This window comes from Salmo trutta, chromosome 1, assembly GCF_901001165.1.
Source record: "Salmo trutta chromosome 1, fSalTru1.1, whole genome shotgun sequence".
NCBI classification, from domain to species: domain Eukaryota; kingdom Metazoa; phylum Chordata; class Actinopteri; order Salmoniformes; family Salmonidae; genus Salmo; species Salmo trutta.
The window spans coordinates 55056136-55062135 of record NC_042957.1 but is presented as its reverse complement, the minus strand read 5'-3'; positions in this window follow the sequence as shown (position 1 = coordinate 55062135).

Below are 6000 nucleotides of genomic sequence, written 5' to 3'. Positions count from 1 at the left end.
CAGTGAGACGTAATAGGAGGATAGAGTAGCCCACTCCATAATGAACACTTCGGCGCGCCTCTCGTTCAGGAAAGATACCAGGGAAGAAGAATAGCATGCTCCAGAAGAATGCTCGAGACGGTTAACTACTGCAATAGTCTTAGCGTTTTATTTTCTAAAAACAGTTTTAGAATATGTCTTGCCAGGATAGGTAGCGAAAAAAAAGGAAAGTGAAACGTTAACTTGAGGTCGGCTGTTCTTGGTTATCTCATCAGTTTTCTTGGGGTCGGTTAAGTTAAGATAACAAGGTGTAGCCTATGGCCAGATACCAGATACAGTATGGGACATATACCACAAAGTAGACATGTTAGGGACCTTTCCATGGTATGCACTCGATTGTAAACGTCATTGTCACATGTCTGGAAAAGGCCTCAATATGTATAAACATACTTATTGTCACGGGCAGATAAATAGCAGGAGGGATGAGTCAGGCGCAGGAGACTGAGGTCCGTTGAACACAACGTTTTAATACTGCCAAGGGCAAAATCCAAAGACAAGGCAGGGTGCACAAAATAAACGAAGGAGAATAGCTCCACTCTCCAAAATAGACGGGGCGCAGCCCGGCAACCCTAATGCCTATCCAACGTAGTGAACAAACTACGTAAATCAATTCTACCCCTACAACACGTAACATGAAACAATCCCGCATGAATCCTAACTAAACACAGACAAACTAAATACCCCCCCACTAATGATAAACAAGAAACAGGTGCAACCTAAAACAGACATAACTAACAGACACTGAAACATGGATCGGTGGCAGCTAGTAGGCCGGCGACGACGACCGCCGAGCACCGCCCGACCGGGGAGAGGCGCCACCTTCTGTGGACGTTGTGACAGTACCCCCCCGACGCGCGGCTCCCGCAGCACGCCGACACCGGCCTCGGGGACGACCCAGAGGGCGAGGCGCTGGGCGATCCGGGCGGAGGCTGTGGAATCTCCTCAGCAGGGCTGGATCCAGAATGTCCCCCACCGGGACCCGGCACCTCTCCTCCGGACCGTACCCCTCCCAGTCCACGATGTACTGCAAGCCCCCTACCCGATGTCGGGAGTCCAAGATGGACCGGACTGTGTACGCAGGGCCCCCCCCCCCCCCCCGATGTCCAGGGGGGTCGGAGGGACCTCCCGTACCTCAACGTCCTGCAGCGGACCAGCTACCACCGGCCTGAGGAGAGACACATGAAACGAGGGGTTAATACGGTAATATGAAGGAAGTTGTAACCTATAACACACCTCGTTTATTCTCCTCGGGACTTTGAACGGCCCCACAAATCGCGGACCCAGCTTCTGGCAGGGCAGGCGGAAGGACAGGTTCCGGGTCGAGAGCCAAACTCTGTCCCCTGGTTTGAACACGGGGGCCTCACTGCGGCGGCGGTCAGCGCTCTCCTTGTGCCGTCCTATAGCTCGTTTCAGGCACTCCTGTACGGCACTCCAGGTCTCCTTCGAGCGCTGGACCCATTCCTCCACCACAGGAGCCTCCGTCTGGCTCTGATGCCATGGCACCAGGACTGGCTGGTACCCTAACACCACCTGGAAAGGCGACAGGTTAGTAGAGGAGTGGCGCAGAGAGTTCTGCGCCATCTCGGCCCACGGCACGAACCTCGCCCACTCCCCCGGCCAGTCCTGGCAATAGGACCGCAGGAACCTGCCCACATCCTGGTTGATGCGTTCCACCTGCCCATTACTCTCGGGGTGGAAACCCGAAGTCGAACTGACCGAGACCCCCAGCCTCTCCATAAACGCCTTCCACACCCTAGACGTGAACTGGGGACCCCGATCAGAGACGATGTCCTCGGGCACCCCGTAGTGCCGGAAGACATGCGTAAACAGGGCCTCTGCGGTCTGTAGGGCCGTAGGAAGACCGGGCAAAGGGATCAGACGACAGGACTTAGAGAACCGATCCACAACGACCAGGATCGTGGTGTTCCCCTGAGAAGGCGGGAGATCCGTGAGGAAATCCACCGACAGGTGGGACCACGGTCGCTGTGGAACGGGGAGGGGCTGTAGTTTCCCTCGCGGCAGGTGCCTAGGAGCCTTACACTGGGCGCACACCGAACAGGAAGAGACATAGCGCCTGACATCCTTAACCAGAGTGGGCCACCAGTACTTCCCTTTCAGGTCCCGCACTGTCCGTTCAACACCAGGATGACCCGAGGAGGGTAGAGTGTGCGACCACCGGATCAAACGATCGCGAACCTCGAGCGGGTCGTACTTCCGGCTCGCGGGACACTGAGGTGGAGTGGGTTCTGACTGCCCCGCCCGCTCGATGTCCGCATCCACCTCCCAAACCACTTGTGCCACCAGACAGGAAGCAGGGAGAATGGGAGTAGGATCGATGGCCCGCTCCTCGGTGTCGTGGAGACGCGACAGTGCATTGGTCTTCAGGTTCCGGGAACCTGGAATGTACGATAAGGTGAATTGAAACCTTGTAAAGAACATGGCCCACCTGGCTTGCCGAGGATTAAGTCTCCTCTCTGCCCGGATGTACTCCAGGTTACGGTGATCGGTCCAGATGAGGAAAGGGTGTCGTGCCCCCTCAAGCCAATGTCTCCACACCTTCAGGGCCTTGACCACGGCTAACAACTCCCGGTCCCCCACATCATAGTTGCGCTCCGCCGGACTCAGCTTCTTAGAAAAGAAAGCACATGGGCGAAGCTTCGGAGGCGCGCCCGAGCGCTGCGACAGCACCGCTCCTACTCCAGCCTCGGACGTGTCCACCTCCACTATGAATGGCAAAGAGGGGTCCGGATGCGCCAGCACCGGGGCATCGGTAAACAGAACCTTCAGACGACTAAAGGCTCTGTCCGCCTCTGCCAACCACCGCAGCCGCACCGGCCCCCCCTTCATCAGTGAGGTAATGGGAGCCGCCACCTGACCAAAGCCCCGGATAAACCTCTGGTAGTAATTAGCAAACCCCAAGAACCGCTGCACCTCCTTCACCGTTCTTGGAGTCGGCCAATTACGCACGGCTGTAACGCGATCACATTCCATCACCACCCCGTTGGTGGAAATGCGATATCCCAGAAAAGAGACGGCTCGTTTGGAAAACTCACATTTCTCAGCCTTGACGTACAGGGCATGCTCCAGCAGCCGCCCAAGCACTTTACGCACCAGAGACACATGCGCGGCGCGTGTGGTGGAGTAGATCAGAATGTCATCGATGTATACCACCACACCCTGACCGAGCAGGTCTCTGAGAACCTCGTCTACAAAGGATTGGAAGACGGCGGGAGCATTCTTTAACCCATACGGCATGACGAGGTACTCATAATGGCCAGATGTGGTACTAAATGCGGTTTTCCACTCGTCTCCATCTCGGATACGCACCAGGTTATACGCGCTCCTGAGATCTAGTTTTGTGAAGAAGCGTGCCCCGTGAAAAGACTCCACTGCCGTAGCGATGAGAGGTAGCGGGTAACTGAAACCCACCGTGATGGAATTTAGACCTCTATAATCAATGCACGGGCGCAGACCTCCCTCCTTCTTCTTCACAAAAAAGAAGCTCGAGTAGACGGGTGACTTAGACGGCCGAATGTATCCCTGTCTCAAGGACTCAGCGACATATGTCTCCATAGCCGCTGTCTCCTCCTGAGACAGAGGATACACGTGACTCCTATGAAAGGCCACGCCAGCCTGGAGGTTTATCACACAATCCCCTCGTCGATGAGGGGGTAATTGAGTCGCCTTCGTTTTACTGAAGGCGATAGCCAAGTTGGCATATTCAGAGGGAATGTGCACGGTGGAGACTGGATCTGGACTTTCCACCGTGGTCGCACCGATGGAAACTCCTATACACCTGCCTGAGCACTCCCTCGACCACCCCTTAAGAGCCCTCTGCCTCCACGAAATCTTGGGGTTGTGAGTGGCCAGCCAGGGAATCGATAAGCTGGTCCAGGGTAGTTGTATGGTCCCGGCAAGCCAGCTCCCGGCGGACGTCCTCACGAAGACTACACCTGTAGTGGTCAATCAGGGCTCGCTCATTCCACCCCGATCCTGCGGCGAGAGCCCGGAAATCCAGGGCAAAGTCCTGAGCGCTCCTCGTCTCCTGCCTCAGGTGAAATAATCTCTCACCCGCCGCCTTGCCCTCCGGGGGATGATCGAATACCACCCGGAAGCGGCGGGCGAACTCCGGGTAGTCGTCCTTAGCCGAGTCTGGGCCCTCCCAGACGGCGTTGGCCCATTCTAGGGCTCTACCCGTGAGGCATGAGACGAGGACGCTCACCCTCTCTTCATCGGAGGGAGGGGGCCGGACGGTCGCCAGGTACAGATCCAACTGCAGCAAAAACCCCTTGCACCCGGCGGCCGCCCCATCGAACTCTCTGGGAGCCATGATCCGGATCCCACTCGTACTGGGTTCGGTGGGTGCCGGTAGGGGCGCAGGGTGATGAATCGGCACTGGTGGGGGTGCGGGAGCGACTCTCTCCCAGCTCTCCAAACGGGCCAGCACCTGATCCATGGCCGTGCCCAGACGGTGGAGGAGGCTGGCATGTTGGGAGACTTGTTCCGCCATAGATGGTGCTTCGGCTCCTGCTGACTCCATAGTTGGTGCGGGATTCTGTCACGGGCAGATAAATAGCAGGAGGGATGAGTCAGGCGCAGGAGACTGAGGTCCGTTGAACACAACGTTTTAATACTGCCAAGGGCAAAATCCAAAGACAAGGCAGGGTGCACAAAATAAACGAAGGAGAATAGCTCCACTCTCCAAAATAGACGGGCGCGGCCCGGCAACCCTAATGCCTATCCAACAACGTAGTGAACAAACTACGTGCATCAATTCTACCCATACAACACGTAACATGAAACAATCCCGCACGAATCCTAACTAAACACAGACAAACTAAATACCCCCCCACTAATGATAAACAAGAAACAGGTGCAACCTAAAACACACAACCAACAGACACTGAAACATGGATCGGTGGCAGCTAGTAGGCCGGCGACGACGACTGCCGAGCACCGCCCGACCGGGGAGAGGCGCCACCTTCTGTGGACGTTGTGACACTTTTTTTATATTTACATCATTGAAAACCCATTGATTATTACTTGATAATTCAGGATAATTCATTGATAATTCAGGAGATGGAAACCATCTAATCCACTAATAGTGTCTGCTTGGATGAGTGCATGGTCTATCACCAAGGCAGAGTGGAGTCATTATGGGAGTGCTCCTTTGATAGTGTACACATGAGACAGTGATTAATTATCAGCTCTGTAGGAGGTGTACGTCTTGTCATTATAATGAGTTTGTGTCCCCAGCCAAATTTGACAAATGGAATATTTTCTGCATGCAGGTTTTCTACCTGTCATTTGGGATGCCAGCCTGCTCCAACCTGCGTAACCTTGCAGCGTCATCCATTCAAATGAGCCCTGTGCTACCTACATTTCCATCTCATTAACACCCTAAACCTCAGTATACTCTGCCTCGGGACCCCATCTGGTGTGTTCACAATAACATGCATCATTTCCCCCATGCCTGAAGGCTTCTCTGCAGTCTCTCTTACATGAACAAGACGCTCCATCAGAACCTGTAAAAATAACTGAAGCGCGTAAAACAAAACACATTATTTCATTTTCTAATCAGCATCAAAGCATCTCACCTAGTCCCTGTCGCTTGCATGGCCAGCCCACTCACTGTACCCATTCAGTCCATATTTATGACACAAACCCGAAGCAGCCCAACACAAAGCATAGACTACAGTACAGCTTCAGCACTGCGGGAGCGCAAGCATGGAGACCACTCTAGCAGACATTTGCAGAAGGTTAAGAGAGGTCAGTCAGGCATTTGTGCGGCTGACTGAACATTGTGTCGCACCTTGTGTCGCTCTGAGCACCCTCTCCTCTCACATCTGTGTTACCTAACTGCTCATTGGGTTAGGGTTAGGGTTAACGCTAACTGATCATTGGGTTAGGGTTAGGGTTAACGCAAACTGATCATTGGGTTAGGGTTAGGGTTAACGCTAA